The following is a 23,282-nucleotide window of genomic DNA, read 5'->3' as shown; positions in this document are numbered from 1 at the left end:
GGCCTTCCTGTAGATTAAATTCTGTCTCTGGACAACCTACATGTGAGAATAAAACTTTCTGTGGGCCTGTCCCAGCAAACACAGTACCCTGACGACTTCGCCAGTTCGTCAACACTTCACTATACCCTCATTCACTATTCCATCATTAGTGATGTGAGGCCAAGTATGGTGTTCCATACTTGGAATTTGTGCTCAGTATTTGACCAATCCTAGTGCACACACACCCAGAGCAGTGAGCAGAAATTTCTGCGGCTTCTGGGGAGCAGCGCCTTGCTCAAGGGTCTCACCACAGCAGTTGCAGTCCCATGTAAAGTTATTCATGAAATCACTTAATCACAAAATGATTGAATGATTGATTGAAACACCTCTATAGAGATTCATTGACTCTCTCTCTCTCTCTCTCTAGGTGTGCTGTTGTTTCTGGTCTTTTGGCTCGTCATACTGTCAGTTTCTCATGTGGTGGGATGGATGGACGTTATATGAATGTGATCCTACCTGGATGTGCATTTCATCTCATGTGAGATGGTGGTCTAGTGGGTTAAACCACTGAACTGGTAAATCAAAGGTTGCTGGTTCGATCCCAGCAGCCACCACCAGTGTGTCCTTGAGCAAGACACTTTACTCCATGTTGCTCCAGGGGGATTATCTCTGTAATAAGTGCTTTGGATAAAAGCGTCTGCCAAATGACAAAATGTAAATGTAAATGTGTTTCATGTAAAGCTCTTTGAATTGCCCTTGTGTATGAAATGTGCTATATAAATATACTTGCCTTGCCAAATAAAACGCAATAGTTATGTTAAATAGTATTCTTGGTTCTTCGTATTTCAGCATTGTCTTCATTGTGCCATAGATCACCTGAATTATTGTTCTAATGTTGTGTTTAAGATTGTTCAATAATGAGTGGCGATTCAGCTGCTCAGACAACAGCATTCTCCATCGGGTGAGAAAGGGAGAATGTGTTTATTTAAAAGAGACGTGATTTATGAGAGTGTTTGATATGTGTAAAACATGTGTAAATATACAGTGGCATGTGAATATGTGATGTCTAGGGAGACAAACTCTAACTTTGTCTCAAATAATGGAAATAAAATGTACAATGAAGATGGGTGTATAGTGCATGCTTCACAGCTGAACTGAATGGATTGTTCCAGATTAAATGCTACAGAAGATTTCTGAAAAACAAATAATGAATTGTAATTGCTAAAATATACATAAAATAAACTTTAGTGCCATAATATTATTTTATAAAACAAAATGCTGACAATGGTTGGAGTTCAAAACTTCTTATCATAGATAAATACCACTACAAGGTATTCTTCATCACCTGTCACATCAGATTAAAATTGAAGATTAAAATCTTTCAAAGCAACGAGAAGAAGCAACCGTAACATTTAAGAAAAAAAAATGTTTTTTATAAATCTTATATCTGTAATTGAAGTAGAACATAGATGCTCATATGTTCTCCATCTAAAGACACCAAATAGTGCCATTAACCCTTTTTTAGGTTCCGCTGCTATGATTATATGTCATATACACATGTCATCTTGGGTTAATAAACATGTATGTATTTCCTGCTCAGGGCGTCTTTTTAAGTTGAAAAAACAAAACGGCGGCCAAAACACCGGTTAGAGCATAGTTTTGTATACATGTAATTGTACTTTTCACTTTCAATAACTTTTGATGTCATTTCTATCGAGAAATTATTATTATAGTTTTTAAATATGTGATTAGTTACGTACAGTAAACCATACATCGTCGCTGTCGGGTGGAATCCTCGCATCTCCAAAACAATTATTTTTCAGGAAATAAAAAAACTGTGTATGTTTTTATTGTGTGCCCTGCGATGGGTTGGCACTCCATCCAGGGTGTATCCTGCCTTGATGCCCGATGACTCCTGAGATAGGCACAGGCTCCCCGTGACCCGAGGTAGTTCGGATAAGCGGTAGAAGATGGAATGAAATGGAATGTTTTTATTGTCAACTGTTTGAATTATTAAACATCGTATCGTTAAAGTTGGTATTATACCTTATATTGAAATCATATACTGTTGTGTACCAGCATTAACAAAATATTTCCCCAAAACCATGTTTGATCGGAGATACAAGGTTTATGATTTGGGAGCAGGGAGATACGAGGTTACGCTGTCATTGATAAGAATGCTATGAACACAAACGTCTCTGCTGGCAGTCTTCATAAAGTCTGTGGTCGCGTTGAGCCTTTTGACAAGAGACGACTTTAAGAGCTAATGAACGCTTATGATCGTGGTTACATACATCTTAATAAACTCTATTTTAAACGTTAGAGCTAAGAGTGATGCAATATCTAAATAAAACGATAAAGTGACTATGTTGTCTATAGGCGGAAATTACTGGAGTCACGCCATCTGCGGTTCGGATAAGTGCGGTCACGCTATCTACGCTTTAAAATAAAGTGCGCGTATACATGGGGTTTTACGGTAACGATCGGATGGGACCTGGTTGTACAGTAAAGATTATGTGAATATTCGCATTTTTTGTTGTTTGTCTATGCATTCAGAGCACTTGGATACGGAAACAGTTTATGGCCTTTCATATATGATGTGACGTCACGCTTAACAAGCAGATAGGAGTGTTTCATTTTTGTTGCTGTAAGATAATCATTTAGCGGGAAAGTTTTATTTTCGTTCAGAATCATGTTCAGTGTCAAATTACAATGAACATTATATTACATTATACATAATTTAAGATTTTAATATGACATTTTCAGGCTGTTTACCTGTTTCATTGTGTAATAATTGCACCCCAAAGTCACGACTAATACTAACTTAGACATATTAAAAAAATTCATAAAAATATTAAATCAAATTGTTTTCTGTAAACTCCATTAGATTCTTCTTCTACATCTCCCATAGTACCACTGTGGTGATTTTTGTGTTATTTTACTGTGTCATTGTGTAATAATTGCAAACCAAAGTCTCAACCAATATTAACTTGCAGACATATTTTAAAAATTCATAAAAATATTAAATCAAATTGTTTTCTGCAAACTCCACCAGATTCTTGTTCTACATCTCCCATAGTACCACTGTGGTGATTTTTGTGTTATTTTACTGTTTCATTGTGTAATAATTGCACCCCAAAGTCACGACTAATACTAACTTAGACATATTAAAAAAATTCATAAAAATATTAAATCAAATTGTTTTCTGTAAACTCCATTAGATTCTTCTTCTACATCTCCCATAGTACCACTGTGTCGATTTTTGTGTTATTTTACTGTGTCATTGTGTAATAATTGCACATCAAAGTCTCAACCAATATTAACTTACAGACATATTTTAAAAAATCATTAAAATATTAAATCAAATTGTTTTCTGTAAACTCCACCAGATTCTTGTTCTACATCTCCCATAGTACCACTGTGGTGATTTTTGTGTTATTTTACTGTTTCATTGTGTAATAATTGCACACCAAAGTCTCAACCAATATTAACTTACAGACATATTTTAAAAATTCATAAAAATATTAAATCAAATTGTTTTCTGCAAACTCCACCAGATTCTTGTTCTACATCTCCCATAGTACCACTGTGGTGATTTTTGTGTTATTTTACTGTTTCATTGTGTAATAATTGCACATCAAAGTCTCAACCAATATTAACTTACAGACATATTTTAAAAATTCATAAAAATATTAAATCAAATTGTTTTCTGCAAACTCCACCAGATTCTTGTTCTACATCTCCCATAGTACCACTGTGGTGATTTTTGTGTTATTTTACTGTGTCATTGTGTAATAATTGCACATCAAAGTCTCAACCAATATTAACTTACAGACATATTTTAAAAATTCATAAAAATATTAAATCAAATTGTTTTCTGCAAACTCCACCAGATTATTCTTCTACATCTGCCATAGTACCACTGTGGTGATTTTTGTGTTATTTTACTGTTTCATTGTGTAATAATTGCTCATCGAAGTCTCAACCAATACTATTAATTACAAGGGGTCGTTGTTGTATTAATTTGTTCATTGTAGAACATATCTTTATTATGATAACAAGGTTAATTTTTTCAAACAATCAATCGAATATTCCTTTAACAAAAAATATATTGCACCAGATATAAGGAAATGAGTGTGCACACACACACACACGCACACACACACACACACATGCACGCACACACACACACACACGCACGCACACACACACAAACACACAATCACACGCACACACACACACACACACACACACACACACACACACACACACACAGTCTGTTCTCATCTCTCCACATGGAATAACTTAATCAGCTATAGTTGGATTCTTGCCAGTCTTTAGTTAAAGTCCTCTCCTAGAGTCCACTACACGCCCATAAGCACCTGCAACAAACCAAGAACTGTTTATGCTCACGCTTTGTGCTTTCAATGTACACTGATTTCAACACTAACCTGTTTCCAATGCTCTCCAATCTCTGGACTACATTTGAAGAAAAACATTGTTTGTGATGTTACATTTACTTATTCTATATTAAGCAACATCATCCCAAGTACCTGAACATTTCAATGTCAGCACAAACATTTAGTATAGTATAAGATTAACTCCAAACCTCTATACCGTACATTTTAATTAGTGCAGACTTCACAATTCCACTCTTCTGCTGTGGTGTCCAAAGCTGTGTGTGGGACAGACACACAGTTGGGGTGGTACCAGTTATTGCAGTTGCTGCACTGCACCATCACCTCTTGGTTGTGTGAGGTCCTGCAGATACAGTGAACGTCCACCTGGAATGTGGGCCTTTCAGGTTTTGCTTGTATTGTCTGATATGTAAATACTGGAACCTTTTTGTTCCTCAAAGCTCTGTACAGTGTTCGTCTCATGTTTCTTTCTTGAAACTGGCACTCTTATGGTTTGACTCCATCACATAAGACAGTTGCAAAGGCTAATGCAAAAACTCCGCAACTGCTAGATGACTGCTGCATTTGTACGGCAGGTTTTTTTATCTTAAACTGGGGGGCTTGTGGACGAATCAACCAGGACAACTTTTGATTTGTTTACTTGGTGATGTTTGTGTTCAGGCTGTCATATAGGCACACCTCGTTTGGTCCACAGAAAAGGTTACTTGCTGTGATCCAGTGGTTGTCATTTATGTTCAATTTATTTTTGAACAAATGGTTTCTGTGGTGTCCCAACCACACCCCCTTGGTGAAGACACTGATAGAGGAGGTTGGACTGAAACCCATCTATATGAGGGAACTGTTGAGAAATGTAAAAACAAGCTGCATCCATTTCATCGCTGCTGAGCCAAGTTTGTGGGTGCAGGATGCTTAACATTTGTCCTTCTTTGATCACTACTTCTTTCACCAATTTTCTGGCTTGGATTAATTTCTCTGGTGAGTGATCTCTCCAAAGTGGTCCATAGGACTTTTGTCTTTTTGCTTTTAGCGGTTTCCTCCCATTCTGTGGGATAAACACCATAAAAAACATTTAACTTAATGTGATACTTGAATAGGCATTTCCAACTCCCCTTCCTCTATATAGAGACAGTACTCCCTTACAACACTGTTGTCAGTGTATGTTACTAGTTACCAGTATGATCAGTTAAATTATCTTTGCATAAATCTGTACATTTTTTATGTGTATTGTTGTGGTGAATTTTGATTGTCAAACTTTTGAGAATGCAAGTGCACACTACAAAAGACAGTACCTTTCAGTTTACCTCCAAAGTATCTTTCTCTTGGCTCTCTGTCTTTGCTTCTTGAGCTAAGACTGATGGTGTTTGTCTGTCAGGAGAAGGTCTGCCGGTTGTCCTCTGAGCTGTAGACACCTGGTTTATTTCGGGAAAGACATAACTAGTAAACTAGAAATATCTTTGAAGAAATTAGTTTTACTAAAGTATCCAAATGTGCTTCATGTTACCACTGCTTTTTTAAAATGGAAGGGCTTGTTGATGGCGGTAACATAGACTCCTCTCCTTCTTTGCTTTCGCTGCCTCCACTTCTCCTTTAAAATACGGTGCTCCTACAAAATGAAATGTATAGGAGTTCTTATATATTTAAACATTTATTTGTTTATTTACACACGTATGGTAGTGACATTCTTCAACATTTGTACATATTATTTGTACATATATTTGTGCAACTTGATATATACTGTATGTTAGAAATATATACTTTTTATTTAAGCTAAAATACCAAAATTTGTTTGTTTAGAGTGTGTTTACTTTGCTAATGTATATCTTTCTCTGGGGCGATGCATCTTAGACTTCTCATACCAAAGGAGCAATTTCTCACGTGTCTGCGATATGTAAAATATTAACATTTTTCGACACATAACACTTACATATATTTAAGTACAATAAACTGTTATACCTTTCGTTTAGTGATACGTTCCGCATCATTAAATTCTCTCAGAAGTGCAGTGTGGGTGTCTTTATAGGTCATTATGAAGTCATGAAGTCTGTTCAGTCGTCTGCCTCTAAAGCGAATTTTCTTCAAGTCCCACTGACTTTTTTCCATAATTCCTTGAGTCTTGTTGTCTTGTGTGAAATTCTGATAAGAAAAATAAAAAGGGTTTACAGTACAGTACAGATTGAAGTTATAGGTTCAAAAATTTAAACACTAGATTGCATATACTTATCCAAATTATATCACACCTGGCATTTTTTCTTAGAAATTTGGGAAAATTTCTTTGAGAAAAGCTGGTATGGGGGTCCTTCACCATGCCTGCCCAGGTCCCCTGAAGAGACAGTTAAACACATTAGGTTTACAACTTATTTGGTTTAATAATCTGCATCCATCATGTGCTACACCATATCTGTGTAGAACTTAGAACAACACCACATCAAGCAAGTTTTTAACTTTAGCTTTATAGATGTAAAAGCAGAGAAAAGGGTAGGAGACCTTAACCTTAAAAAATTACTTTGCATGACAAAACAAATAAATATATTATTAAATAATATATTTAATATTTGCCTTGAAGCAAGCATTTTAATAACTGACTCAAGCTCCTAGTATTTGTCCATACATGGCAATGGGCAAGTAATACTTTACCCTAAATTATTGTGAATAAGTAAATATATGTTTAAGTCTTTCCCTGAGTGACTCATTTAATCACAAAAAGTGTAACTGACCCAGCATAATGCCTGTCCATAGAGCTGCAAGACTCAAGAAGGGTGCAGCCAATGAGGAGATTAATGTCTCAGTATAGTACACATTAGGATCCCCTTGCTTGTTGAGAGGTGCAGTGCCAATGACCTCCATGAAATCCCTTTGTAAAGGCGTTTGACTGAAGGTGTCCTAAAATATGACATTTACATGATGTTTACATTAGTGGTTCTAACCAGGTTAGCAGAAAACATTATTTCAAGACATGTTTTAATGTGTTTACAGTGTAACTCGAGGTCCACAGAAACTATGCTGTTGTCATCAACCACTGACTCTCCTACAGTGGTCAACAAAGCCTGAATGTTGTTGAAGTGTTTTTCAACATTTTCTGAGCTGCATGGGCTTGAGAAGATGACAGTGCAGCTCAGGAGCATATCATCAAACTCAGCAATGGACCTTGCTGTGGTCAGAAGTCCAAAAATATGCATGGCCAGCTTGTAGTTTTTTGGTGCACTGAAAGACAAAAAAATTAAATATTCATCATAAGTCATCATAAATGATGTATTGTCCTTAATATGGTTATGTACTTTAAAAAAAAGTGAGATTTAACTTACTGCTTTTTGCACAGGGATTTAGCATTTTTCATGATATGACTAAGACAGCGGTGGAGTATAGGCAGATCAAAGTCTTCAGCAGTGCCTTTCCCTGTCAGAATTCTAAAATAACTTTGGAGCAAGGCATTGAGGTTGGTTTGGCAGAAGATGAGTGAAATGGCATGCATGAGCACCAAGGATCCATCACATATGATCATAAGTGGACTGATGTTTTTGTGACCATATTGCTTGGCATGATCTGTTTGGAAAGCACTCAGAAAATACACAATTGATGAGGTTGCGTTGTCACAGGTCACATAGGTAGCTGCTGGAAAAGGAGAGGAACCCTTATTTGGGTTTCTGACCACTAGCTCATATATGTAAAAAGGACCTGAGCTGTCTTTACTTTTCTTCACAATGCTTCCTGTTGCGTCAAGATAGACAATGTCGCATTTAGATCTTTGGTGGAATATGTCAATGCTTTTCTTGGACCAAAGCATCACACCCTTCGGATGAAGGATAACTTTCTGGATTACCTCATCCGGTTCATCTCTTTTTTCATTTACCATCATCTGGAGACTGACAGTTTCATTTCTATGTTTCCTGTCCTTCATTCTTTGTCTCCAGGAAATGGATTTCAAAACAGCTGGCGAAGGTGCCTCATCTCGACAGCCAGATTCTACCACAGATTCCTTAAGGTTTTCTATTTTCTGAAGGTAGAGTGCCCTTGGTAGTGTTGTTTGCAATTGCTGACTGTAATAAATCTCAATAAAACTGAAGGAAGGAGTCGGGAACCGGCAAACATTTAAACATTTAATAAAGTAATATAACAGCCGGCGGCCCCTCACGGACTACCGCCGGCGAACAAAACATAATATAAATACAAACATAACATAAGTTCGGGCCCGGTCCTCTCTCTTCGACGGTCCGGTCGCCATTGTTTCTTTATACGCTCCCAATCTCCTACGTGGTGCGAGGCCGGTGCGCGCACCACTGGCGCTAATTAACAATCACTTACCGGCCTCGAACCACGGTCTCGCCCCGCCTACTCTACTACATACCCCCATCACCCCTCACAGGCCGGGGGGTACCCCCGCGACTGTGCAAGCTCCCTCCCCCTCCCTCGGGGGGGGGGGGGGGGGTGGGGGGTATGCAGCGACGAGACGAGAAAACTGGGACGGGAGCTCTCGGAGCGACCGGAAAGAGAGAGGGGAGAGAGGTAAAAAAAAAATTATAGTCCGGTTCCCTGACATGCTGCCGCTCGTTCCTCAACCAGCCGAGAGGCTCTTCCTCGCGGTGCTATGCGGTGGTGCTGGACGTTCGATGGACGGCCCGATCCTCCTCCGCCTCCTGGCGGTTGGCGATGGCTCCTCCGTGTTAGGGCACCGGGGCAGCGAGTCAATCCGCCGTTTCCTGCTCCTCACCATCATGGCTGTTGGCAGCAGGATTCCGGCTCACGGCCAACGGCGCTGACTCCTCCCCTCCCTTTTGGACGGCCGCCATCCCACCTCGGCCCAGGAGCACGGCAGCGAGCTCTCTGTCCCATCCGAATCTTCGCTCCAGAACCACCGCCTCGGGCAGCCACTGGCGGACGTCGCTCGTCCGCGCTGCCCGAACTCCTCAGCACCGCGATGCCCCTCAGCAGCGAGGGCTCTCCGACAGCATGTCTCTCCTTCCTCCCGGGTTTCGGCACCAATGTAATAAATCCCAATAAAACTGAAGGAAGGAGTCGGGAACCGGCAAACATTTAAACATTTAATAAAGTAATATAACAGCCGGCGGCCCCTCACGGACTACCGCCGGCGAACAAAACATAATATAAATACAAACATAACATAAGTTCGGGCCCGGTCCTCTCTCTTCGACGGTCCGGTCGCCATTGTTTCTTTATACGCTCCCAATCTCCTACGTGGTGCGAGGCCGGTGCGCGCACCACTGGCGCTAATTAACAATCACTTACCGGCCTCGAACCACGGTCTCGCCCCGCCTACTCTACTACACTGACTTATTTCCTTTTGGGCATCAGCTCTTACAGGTCGTATTTGGAGCTCTCTTTTATTGTGCACTGACATGTCACCTCTGAAGGACACATGTGCTTTAAGTGTTTTCTCACTGTGAACAAGAACTTCAACTTCTACTGGACAGTCAGTAAACATACAATAGCCAGAGCATTTAATAACAGTTGCGTCCCTGGTTGATCCTTGTATTTTAACCCTGTGGCCTGTAAAGGCAAAACTGCAATATGGATGGACTGTGCGAATGCCTGAAGAGATAATGTTGGTCCACTGCAATCCCTTAAAGTGATCTTTTTTTCTTAGTGTTTTCCAGGCAGTTTGAGGAATAAAAAAAAAAAGAATGTGGTGAAGGAACACTCTCTGTAAAGAATTCATTTTCTTTGTCAAGACTGACATCATGAACGCTGTAACTACAACTGTCACTGTCTTCCATCCTGGAATCTCTGTTGTGAACCTACAAATGAATAAGTATTCATTGATTCATTCATTCAAGACAATTCCATATAATTTCTCAATATAAATCATTTAGTTAGTTGTCTAAAACAGCTCATACTGGTGGTACACAGTAAATGTGTATACGTTTAAAAGTAAGTACTATCATCTTATCACTTACATCTTCCTCCTGCTGGACCTTTTTCATTTCATGTGCAGTGTATACTGTTAAATCTTCATCCTCCTGTATAAAGTCCTTCTCGCTCATGTTTTCTTTATCAACATCTTTTTTAATGTTTTCATCTTCTGTTTAACTTCTTCCTCCTTTGCGCATTCAACCTCTAGTACATCTTTCTCTCCGTCTTTCTCCTTTAGCACTGTCTTCACCTCCATTGAGTCCAAGTTCTTTACTTTTTCCTGCCCAAACTCTTTAGGTTTTTCTGAATCTTTATTTCCCTCTTCTGCTTTCAAACATTCCTCATCTTTTACGATGTCCTTCTTCTTAGTATGTTCTTTTCCATCTTCCTTTTGAAAATCTCTCAGGTCTTGAGTAAATTCTTCAGCTTGTGCACCTTCAGCCTCTGGAGCATCTTCCTTTTCATCTTCCTCCGTTTGGACATTTGTCATATTTTCATCTTTGTATGTCCTTTTTAGTTTATATCTATTTGGGGATGTATTTGGTACACCCAAAACTATGCAGAGTTCTGCCCAGAACTTGTTGTCTTGCAGAAGACATGTTTTCTGATCAGACAATGACTTCGCAAGCTCTTGGATGTTCTTGAAAATATCCTCAAAAGATACATATATTTTTCTGGACTGCAAAATGTATTTTGGTAGACATACATAAGTGTGTTTTACATGTCTATTACAAAGCAGAAATTACATTTAACTCAAACTTAATAAAATGTTAAAAATGCTAAAATACATTCATTAAAATAAAACATTGAAGTATTGTTCTTACCTTTCCAAATGTTTTGAAGACAATTCTACATGTAAATGTATATTAAAACTCACAATTAATGTTTTTCTTCACTTGAAGAAAGTTCAGTTCCATATTATAATCATCCTACACTGCTTCAGTACTTCACTGGACCTGTTATTTGCACTATTTGTATGTTGGACAGACTGAACACCTGTTTAATTACTGTACATAATTACAAAATGTACATAGCCAACTGTACATCGAGTGCAAACTAAATGTATACTACTTTGCATAGTGACAACAAAGTTGAATCTAATTCTATATAATCTGTTGTCATATTCTAATGGACAAAATATTAAGAATCACATTAACTAGCAAAGAAGCACATATGAGCAAGCACATCAGAGTAAAATGTATTGGAAATAGGCAATAATTTGTATAATAAATAAGCAAGAACTCACCCATTTTGTCGCCTTTTCGGCATTTCTAACTTCTGATTCAGTCGATTTCGCTCATTAACTTATAGTAGGTCGAAATGCATGGATTTTAACACTAAAAGTTTTTAACAAATTTGTAATGAACGGTTTTCAAAAGCGCCATTGCTGGTTGTATACGATAATTACACATATTTTCTAGAACTGTAAACTTCCCTTTAACCAGGAGATGGCAGAAGTATGTAAATATCACCTATATCAATATTCAGAAACAACTATTTAAAAGATTTTCTTTCAAAAAAATTCATTTTGATGAAGAGTTTTTTTTCCTGAAAATGAAATATTTAATATGGATGCTTATGGTATAGTTGAGGAATTTTGCAGTTTACTGATAAAAAAGTAATTAATGTCCCCCAAAACACACCATAAATGTACAGATGTGGAAATAAATGGAAGAAAGAATACATTGTTTCTATTTTAAAAATTTATACTTTTCTTAACAACCCCTTATCCCTTTATAAATGATGGGGTCATATTTACCCCAAAGACCAAAAATGTAAACGGGAAACAAGGAGAATGTCTGTATACAGGGACAGTTAGAATTGGTTGAGACTTTGATGTGCAATTATTACACAACGAAACAGTAAAATAACACAAAAATCACCACAGTGGTACTATGGGAGATGTAGAACAAGAATCTGGTGGAGTTTGTAGAAAACAATTTGATTTAATATTTTTATGATTTTTTAAAATATGTCTGTAAGTTAATATTGGTTGAGACTTTGATGTGCAATTATTACACAATGACACAGTAAAATAACACAAAAATCACCACAGTGGTACTATGGGAGATGTAGAAGAATAATCTGGTGGAGTTTGCAGAAAAAAATTTGATTTAATATTTTTATGAATTTTTCAAATATGCCGTACGATAGTATTTGTTGTGACTTTGATGTGCAATTATTACACAATGACACAGTAAAATAACACAAAAATCACCACAGTGATACTATGGGAGATGTAGAACAAGAATCTGGTTGAGTTTGTAGAAAACAATTTGATTTAATATTTTTATGATTTTTTAAAATATGTCTGTAAGTTAATATTGGTTGAGACTTTGATGTGCAATTATTACACAATTAAACAGTAAAATAACACAAAAATCACCACAGTGGTACTATGGGAGATGTAGAAGAATAATCTGGTGGAGTTTGTAGAAAACAATTTGATTTAATATTTTTATGATTTTTTAAAATATGTCTGTAAGTTAATATTGGTTGAGACTTTGATGTGCAATTATTACACAATTAAACAGTAAAATAACACAAAAATCACCACAGTGGTACTATGGGAGATGTAGTAGAATAATCTGGTAGAGTTTGCAGAAAACAATTTGATTTAATATTTTTATGATTTTTTAAAATATGTCTGTAAGTTAATATTGGTTGAGACTTTGGTGTGCAATTATTACACAATTAAACAGTAAAATAACACAAAAATCACTACAGTGGTACTATGGGAGATGTAGTAGAATAATCTGGTAGAGTTTGCAGAAAACAATTTGATTTAATATTTTTATGATTTTTTAAAATATGTCTGTAAGTTAATATTGGTTGAGACTTTGATGTGCAATTATTACACAATTAAACAGTAAAATAACACAAAAATCGACCACAGTGGTACTATGGGAGATGTAGTAGAATAATCTGGTAGAGTTTGCAGAAAACAATTTGATTTAATATTTTTATGATTTTTTAAAATATGTCTGTAAGTTAATATTGGTTGAGACTTTGGTGTGCAATTATTACACAATGACAGAGTAAAATAACACAAAAATCACTACAGTGGTACTATGGGAGATGTAGAAGAATAATCTGGTGGAGTTTGTAGAAAACAATTTGATTTAATATTTTTATGATTTTTTAAAATATGTCTGTAAGTTAATATTGGTTGAGACTTTGATGTGCAATTATTACACAATTAAACAGTGAAATAACACAAAAATCGACACAGTGGTACTATGGGAGATGTAGAAGAATAATCTGGTGGAGTTTGTAGAAAACAATTTGATTTAATATTTTTATGATTTTTTAAAATATGTCTGTAAGTTAATATTGGTTGAGACTTTGATGTGCAATTATTACACAATTAAACAGTAAAATAACACAAAAATCACCACAGTGGTACTATGGGAGATGTAGAACAAGAATCTGGTGGAGTTTACAGAAAACAATTTGATTTAATATCTTTATGAATTTTTCAAATATGCCGTACGATAGTATTTGTTGTGACTTTGGTGTGCAATTATTACACAATGACACAGTAAAATAACACAAAAATCGACACAGTGGTACTATGGGAGATGTAGAACAAGAATCTGGTGGAGTTTACAGAAAACAATTTGATTTAATATTTTAATGATTTTTTAAAATATGTCTGTAAGTTAATATTGGTTGAGACTTTGATGTGCAATTATTACACAATGAAACAGTGAAATAACACAAAAATCGACACAGTGGTACTATGGGAGATGTAGAAGAAGAATGTGGTGGAATTTGTAGAAAACAATTTGATTTAATATTTTTATGAATTTTTAAAATATGTCTGTAAGTTAATATTGGTTGAGACTTTGGTGTGCAATTATTACACAATGACACAGTAAAATAACACAAAAATCACCACAGTGGTACTATGGGAGATGTAGAAGAATAATCTGGTGGAGTTTGTAGAAAACAATTTGATTTAATATTTTTATGATTTTTTAAAATATGTCTGTAAGTTAATATTGGTTGAGACTTTGATGTGCAATTATTACACAATTAAACAGTAAAATAACACAAAAATCACCACAGTGGTACTATGGGAGATGTAGAACAAGAATCTGGTGGAGTTTACAGAAAACAATTTGATTTAATATCTTTATGAATTTTTCAAATATGCCGTACGATAGTATTTGTTGTGACTTTGGTGTGCAATTATTACACAATGACACAGTAAAATAACACAAAAATCGACACAGTGGTACTATGGGAGATGTAGAACAAGAATCTGGTGGAGTTTACAGAAAACAATTTGATTTAATATTTTAATGATTTTTTAAAATATGTCTGTAAGTTAATATTGGTTGAGACTTTGATGTGCAATTATTACACAATGAAACAGTGAAATAACACAAAAATCGACACAGTGGTACTATGGGAGATGTAGAAGAAGAATGTGGTGGAATTTGTAGAAAACAATTTGATTTAATATTTTTATGAATTTTTAAAATATGTCTGTAAGTTAATATTGGTTGAGACTTTGGTGTGCAATTATTACACAATGACACAGTAAAATAACACAAAAATCACCACAGTGGTACTATGGGAGATGTAGAAGAATAATCTGGTGGAGTTTGTAGAAAACAATTTGATTTAATATTTTTATGATTTTTTAAAATATGTCTGTAAGTTAATATTGGTTGAGACTTTGATGTGCAATTATTACACAACGAAACAGTAAAATAACACAAAAATCACCACAGTGGTACTATGGGAGATGTAGAACAAGAATGTGGTGGAGTTTGTAGAAAACAATTTGATTTAATATTTTTATGATTTTTTAAAATATGTCTGTAAGTTAATATTGGTTGAGACTTTGATGTGCAATTATTACACAATGACACAGTAAAATAACACAAAAATCACCACAGTGGTACTATGGGAGATGTAGAAGAATAATCTGGTGGAGTTTGCAGAAAAAAATTTGATTTAATATTTTTATGAATTTTTCAAATATGCCGTACGATAGTATTTGTTGTGACTTTGATGTGCAATTATTACACAATGACACAGTAAAATAACACAAAAATCACCACAGTGGTACTATGGGAGATGTAGAACAAGAATCTGGTTGAGTTTGTAGAAAACAATTTGATTTAATATTTTTATGACTTTTTAAAATATGTCTGTAAGTTAATATTGGTTGAGACTTTGATGTGCAATTATTACACAATTAAACAGTGAAATAACACAAAAATCGACACAGTGGTACTATGGGAGATGTAGAAGAATAATCTGGTGGAGTTTGTAGAAAACAATTTGATTTAATATTTTTATGATTTTTTAAAATATGTCTGTAAGTTAATATTGGTTGAGACTTTGATGTGCAATTATTACACAATGACACAGTAAAATAACACAAAAATCACCACAGTGGTACTATGGGAGATGTAGAAGAATAATCTGGTAGAGTTTGCAGAAAACAATTTGATTTAATATTTTTATGAATTTTTAAAATATGTCTGTAAATTAATATTGGTTGAGACTTTGGTGTGCAATTATTACACAATGACAGAGTAAAATAACACAAAAATCACCACAGTGGTACTATGGGAGATGTAGAATAATAATCTGGTGGAGTTTGTAGAAAACAATTTGATTTAATATTTTTATGATTTTTTAAAATATGTCTGTAAGTTAATATTGGTTGAGACTTTGATGTGCAATTATTACACAATTAAACAGTGAAATAACACAAAAATCGACACAGTGGTACTACGGGAGATGTAGAACAAGAATCTGGTGGAGTTTGTAGAAAACAATTTGATTTAATATTTTTATGATTTTTTAAAATATGTCTGTAAGTTAATATTGGTTGAGACTTTGATGTGCAATTATTACACAATTAAACAGTAAAATAACACAAAAATCACCACAGTGGTACTATGGGAGATGTAGAAGAATAATCTGGTGGAGTTTGTAGAAAACAATTTGATTTAATATTTTTATGAATTTTTAAAATATGTCTGTAAGTTAATATTGGTTGAGACTTTGATGTGCAATTATTACACAATGAAACAGTAAAATAACACAAAAATCACCACAGTGGTACTATGGGAGATGTAGAAGAATAATCTGGTAGAGTTTGCAGAAAACAATTTGATTTAATATTTTTATGAATTTTTAAAATATGTCTGTAAGTTAATATTGGTTGAGACTTTGGTGTGCAATTATTACACAATGACAGAGTAAAATAACACAAAAATCACTACAGTGGTACTATGGGAGATGTAGAAGAATAATCTGGTGGAGTTTGTAGAAAACAATTTGATTTAATATTTTTATGATTTTTTAAAATATGTCTGTAAGTTAATATTGGTTGAGACTTTGATGTGCAATTATTACACAATTAAACAGTGAAATAACACAAAAATCGACACAGTGGTACTATGGGAGATGTAGAAGAATAATCTGGTGGAGTTTGTAGAAAACAATTTGATTTAATATTTTTATGATTTTTTAAAATATGTCTGTAAGTTAATATTGGTTGAGACTTTGATGTGCAATTATTACACAATTAAACAGTAAAATAACACAAAAATCACCACAGTGGTACTATGGGAGATGTAGAACAAGAATCTGGTGGAGTTTACAGAAAACAATTTGATTTAATATCTTTATGAATTTTTCAAATATGCCGTACGATAGTATTTGTTGTGACTTTGGTGTGCAATTATTACACAATGACACAGTAAAATAACACAAAAATCGACACAGTGGTACTATGGGAGATGTAGAACAAGAATCTGGTGGAGTTTACAGAAAACAATTTGATTTAATATTTTAATGATTTTTTAAAATATGTCTGTAAGTTAATATTGGTTGAGACTTTGATGTGCAATTATTACACAATGAAACAGTAAAATAACACAAAAATCACCACAGTGGTACTATGGGAGATGTAGAAGAAGAATGTGGTGGAATTTGTAGAAAACAATTTGATTTAATATTTTTATGAATTTTTAAAATATGTCTGTAAGTTAATATTGGTTGAGACTTTGGTGTGCAATTATTACACAATGACACAGTAAAATAACACAAAAATCACCACAGTGGTACTATGGGAGATGTAGAAGAATAATCTGGTGGAGTTTGTAGAAAACAATTTGATTTAATATTTTTATGATTTTTTAAAATATGTCTGTAAGTTAATATTGGTTGAGACTTTGATGTGCAATTATTACACAACGAAACAGTAAAATAACACAAAAATCACCACAGTGGTACTATGGGAGATGTAGAACAAGAATGTGGTGGAGTTTGTAGAAAACAATTTGATTTAATATTTGTATGATTTTTTAAAATATGTCTGTAAGTTAATATTGGTTGAGACTTTGATGTGCAATTATTACACAATGACACAGTAAAATAACACAAAAATCACCACAGTGGTACTATGGGAGATGTAGAAGAATAATCTGGTGGAGTTTGCAGAAAACAATTTGATTTAATATTTTTATGAATTTTTCAAATATGTCTGTACGATAGTATTTGTTGTGACTTTGATGTGCAATTATTACACAATGACACAGTAAAATAACACAAAAATCACCACAGTGGTACTATGGGAGATGTAGAACAAGAATCTGGTGGAGTTTGTAGAAAACAATTTGATTTAATATTTTATGAATTTTTAAAATATGTCTGTAAGTTAATATTGGTTGAGACTTTGATGTGCAATTATTACACAATGAAACAGTAAAATAACACAAAAATCACCACAGTGGTACTATGGGAGATGTAGAACAAGAATCTGGTGGAGTTTACAGAAAACAATTTGATTTAATATCTTTATGAATTTTTCAAATATGTCCGTAAGATAGTATTGGTTGAGACTTTGATGTGCAATTATTACACAATGACACAGTAAAATAACACAAAAATCACCACAGTGGTACTATGGGAGATGTAGAAGAAGAATCTGGTGGAGTTTGTAGAAAACAATTTGATTTAATATTTTTATGATTTTTTAAAATATGTCTGTAAGTTAATATTGGTTGAGACTTTGATGTGCAATTATTACACAATGACACAGTAAAATAACACAAAAATCACCACAGTGGTACTATGGGAGATGTAGAAGAAGAATCTGGTGGAGTTTGTAGAAAACAATTTGATTTAATATTTTTATGATTTTTTAAAATATGTCTGTAAGTTAATATTGGTTGAGACTTTGATGTGCAATTATTACACAACGAAACAGTAAAATAACACAAAAATCACCACAGTGGTACTATGGGAGATGTAGAACAAGAATCTGGTGGAGTTTGTAGAAAACAATTTGATTTAATATTTTTATGATTTTTTAAAATATGTCTGTAAGTTAATATTGGTTGAGACTTTGATGTGCAATTATTACACAATGACACAGTAAAATAACACAAAAATCACCACAGTGGTACTATGGGAGATGTAGAACAAGAATGTGGTGGAGTTTGTAGAAAACAATTTGATTTAATATTTTTATGATTTTTTAAAATATGTCTGTAAGTTAATATTGGTTGAGACTTTGATGTGCAATTATTACACAATGACACAGTAAAATAACACAAAAATCACCACAGTGGTACTATGGGAGATGTAGAAGAATAATCTGGTGGAGTTTGCAGAAAAAAATTTGATTTAATATTTTTATGAATTTTTCAAATATGCCGTACGATAGTATTTGTTGTGACTTTGATGTGCAATTATTACACAATGACACAGTAAAATAACACAAAAATCACCACAGTGGTACTATGGGAGATGTAGAACAAGAATCTGGTTGAGTTTGTAGAAAACAATTTGATTTAATATTTTATGATTTTTTAAAATATGTCTGTAAGTTAATATTGGTTGAGACTTTGATGTGCAATTATTACACAATTAAACAGTGAAAATAACACAAAAATCGACACAGTGGTACTATGGGAGATGTAGAACAAGAATCTGGTGGAGTTTACAGAAAACAATTTGATTTAATATTTTAATGATTTTTTAAAATATGTCTGTAAGTTAATATTGGTTGAGACTTTGATGTGCAATTATTACACAATGAAACAGTAAAATAACACAAAAATCACCACAGTGGTACTATGGGAGATGTAGAAGAAGAATGTGGTGGAATTTGTAGAAAACAATTTGATTTAATATTTTTATGAATTTTTAAAATATGTCTGTAAGTTAATATTGGTTGAGACTTTGGTGTGCAATTATTACACAATGACACAGTAAAATAACACAAAAATCACCACAGTGGTACTATGGGAGATGTAGAAGAATAATCTGGTGGAGTTTGTAGAAAACAATTTGATTTAATATTTTTATGATTTTTTAAAATATGTCTGTAAGTTAATATTGGTTGAGACTTTGATGTGCAATTATTACACAACGAAACAGTAAAATAACACAAAAATCACCACAGTGGTACTATGGGAGATGTAGAACAAGAATGTGGTGGAGTTTGTAGAAAACAATTTGATTTAATATTTTTATGATTTTTTAAAATATGTCTGTAAGTTAATATTGGTTGAGACTTTGATGTGCAATTATTACACAATGACACAGTAAAATAACACAAAAATCACCACAGTGGTACTATGGGAGATGTAGAAGAATAATCTGGTGGAGTTTGCAGAAAAAAATTTGATTTAATATTTTTATGAATTTTTCAAATATGCCGTACGATAGTATTTGTTGTGACTTTGATGTGCAATTATTACACAATGACACAGTAAAATAACACAAAAATCACCACAGTGGTACTATGGGAGATGTAGAACAAGAATCTGGTTGAGTTTGTAGAAAACAATTTGATTTAATATTTTTATGATTTTTTAAAATATGTCTGTAAGTTAATATTGGTTGAGACTTTGATGTGCAATTATTACACAATTAAACAGTAAAATAACACAAAAATCGACCACAGTGGTACTATGGGAGATGTAGAAGAATAATCTGGTAGAGTTTGCAGAAAACAATTTGATTTAATATTTTTATGAATTTTTAAAATATGTCTGTAAGTTAATATTGGTTGAGACTTTGGTGTGCAATTATTACACAATGAAACAGTAAAATAACACAAAAATCACCACAGTGGTACTATGGGAGATGTAGAATAATAATCTGGTGGAGTTTGTAGAAAACAATTTGATTTAATATTTTTATGATTTTTTAAAATATGTCTGTAAGTTAATATTGGTTGAGACTTTGATGTGCAATTATTACACAATTAACAGTGAAATAACACAAAAATCGACACAGTGGTACTATGGGAGATGTAGAACAAGAATCTGGTGGAGTTTGTAGAAAACAATTTGATTTAATATTTTTATGATTTTTTAAAATATGTCTGTAAGTTAATATTGGTTGAGACTTTGATGTGCAATTATTACACAATTAAACAGTAAAATAACACAAAAATCACCACAGTGGTACTATGGGAGATGTAGAAGAAGAATCTGGTGGAGTTTGTAGAAAACAATTTGATTTAATATTTTTATGAATTTTTCAAATATGCCTGTACGATAGTATTTGTTGTGACTTTGGTGTGCAATTATTACACAATTAAACAGTAAAATAACACAAAAATCACCACAGTGGTACTATGGGAGATGTAGAAGAAGAATCTGGTGGAGTTTGTAGAAAACAATTTGATTTAATATTTTTATGAATTTTTCAAATATGCCGTACGATAGTATTTGTTGTGACTTTGGTGTGCAATTATTACACAATAAAACAGTAAAATAACACAAAAATCACCACAGTGGTACTATGGGAGATGTAGAAGAAGAATCTGGTGGAGTTTGTAGAAAACAATTTGATTTAATATTTTTATGATTTTTTAAAATATGTCTGTAAGTTAATATTGGTTGAGACTTTGATGTGCAATTATTACACAATTAAACAGTGAAATAACACAAAAATCGACACAGTGGTACTATGGGAGATGTAGAACAAGAATCTGGTGGAGTTTGTAGAAAACAATTTGATTTAATATTTTTATGATTTTTTAAAATATGTCTGTAAGTTAATATTGGTTGAGACTTTGATGTGCAATTATTACACAATTAAACAGTGAAATAACACAAAAATCGACACAGTGGTACTATGGGAGATGTAGAACAAGAATCTGGTGGAGTTTGTAGAAAACAATTTGATTTAATATTTTTATGATTTTTTAAAATATGTCTGTAAGTTAATATTGGTTGAGACTTTGATGTGCAATTATTACACAATTAAACAGTAAAATAACACAAAAATCACCACAGTGGTACTATGGGAGATGTAGAAGAATAATCTGGTGGAGTTTGTAGAAAACAATTTGATTTAATATTTTTATGAATTTTTAAAATATGTCTGTAAGTTAATATTGGTTGAGACTTTGATGTGCAATTATTACACAATGAAACAGTAAAATAACACAAAAATCACCACAGTGGTACTATGGGAGATGTAGAACAAGAATCTGGTGGAGTTTACAGAAAACAATTTGATTTAATATCTTTATGAATTTTTCAAATATGCCGTACGATAGTATTTGTTGTGACTTTGGTGTGCAATTATTACACAATGACACAGTAAAATAACACAAAAATCGACACAGTGGTACTATGGGAGATGTAGAACAAGAATCTGGTGGAGTTTACAGAAAACAATTTGATTTAATATTTTAATGATTTTTTAAAATATGTCTGTAAGTTAATATTGGTTGAGACTTTGATGTGCAATTATTACACAATGAAACAGTAAAATAACACAAAAATCACCACAGTGGTACTATGGGAGATGTAGAACAAGAATCTGGTGGAGTTTGTAGAAAACAATTTGATTTAATATTTTTATGAATTTTTCAAATATGCCGTACGATAGTATTTGTTGTGACTTTGGTGTGCAATTATTACACAATAAAACAGTAAAATAACACAAAAATCACCACAGTGGTACTATGGGAGATGTAGAAGAAGAATGTGGTGGAATTTGTAGAAAACAATTTGATTTAATATTTTTATGAATTTTTAAAATATGTCTGTAAGTTAATATTGGTTGAGACTTTGGTGTGCAATTATTACACAATGACACAGTAAAATAACACAAAAATCACCACAGTGGTACTATGGGAGATGTAGAAGAATAATCTGGTGGAGTTTGTAGAAAACAATTTGATTTAATATTTTTATGATTTTTTTAATGTGTCTGTTAGTATAAGTCGTGACTTTGGGGTACAATTATTACACAATGAAACAGGTTAACAGCCTGAAAACTTCATATTAATTCACATAATCTTTACTGTAAAACCAGGTCCTAACCGGTCGTTACCGTTAAACGCCGTGTAGACGCGCACTTTATTTTATAGCGTAGATAGCGTGACCGCACTTATCCGAACCGCAGATGGCGTGACTCCAGTCGGAAACTGATCTGTACGCAAATAAAGTCAGTGGTCGTGTTTAGACTCTTGTGTATCGGTATTTTTTCGATGTTTTCACTACACCATTGCTCTAGGGTGTCTTTTCTACGTTCAAGTATTTTAGTGAAAGGAAAATTAAGTTTTACTTTCCCGATTCACCAATTCTTGGCGCAATTGCACTGTTTCTGCTCAATAATGTTTCCTCGAGTGTGCGCGCAAGCAACAAAGTAACCAAGCAAGACTTAGGATACTTGAACATAATTTCTTAATTTTAATTAAAAGTATGAGAAGATCACGCCATAAATTTATAATCATCGATCCTACAGGATGTCCGTATTATATTATTCGACATCTACTGGAATCCTATAAATCCATAATAATTCCTGCAGGAGTTTGACTGCAGAACATAACACAGTCACATGGAACAACCCTACAGGACTTCTGCAGGAATGTACCCCGTTTGATTGGACCAAAATCCTGTAGGATTGTTAATATCGCTCCTTTTTAAAGCCATGGCCATACGTCAAGACGCATCTCATCACCTGTCGCACACTACATTATGTCCGAGACTGAGTAAAGTACCCTAATTTATTGAA

This window comes from Triplophysa dalaica, chromosome 1 (assembly GCF_015846415.1).
Source record: "Triplophysa dalaica isolate WHDGS20190420 chromosome 1, ASM1584641v1, whole genome shotgun sequence".
NCBI classification, from domain to species: Eukaryota; Metazoa; Chordata; class Actinopteri; order Cypriniformes; family Nemacheilidae; genus Triplophysa; species Triplophysa dalaica.
Note: the sequence above shows the minus strand (reverse complement) of the source record.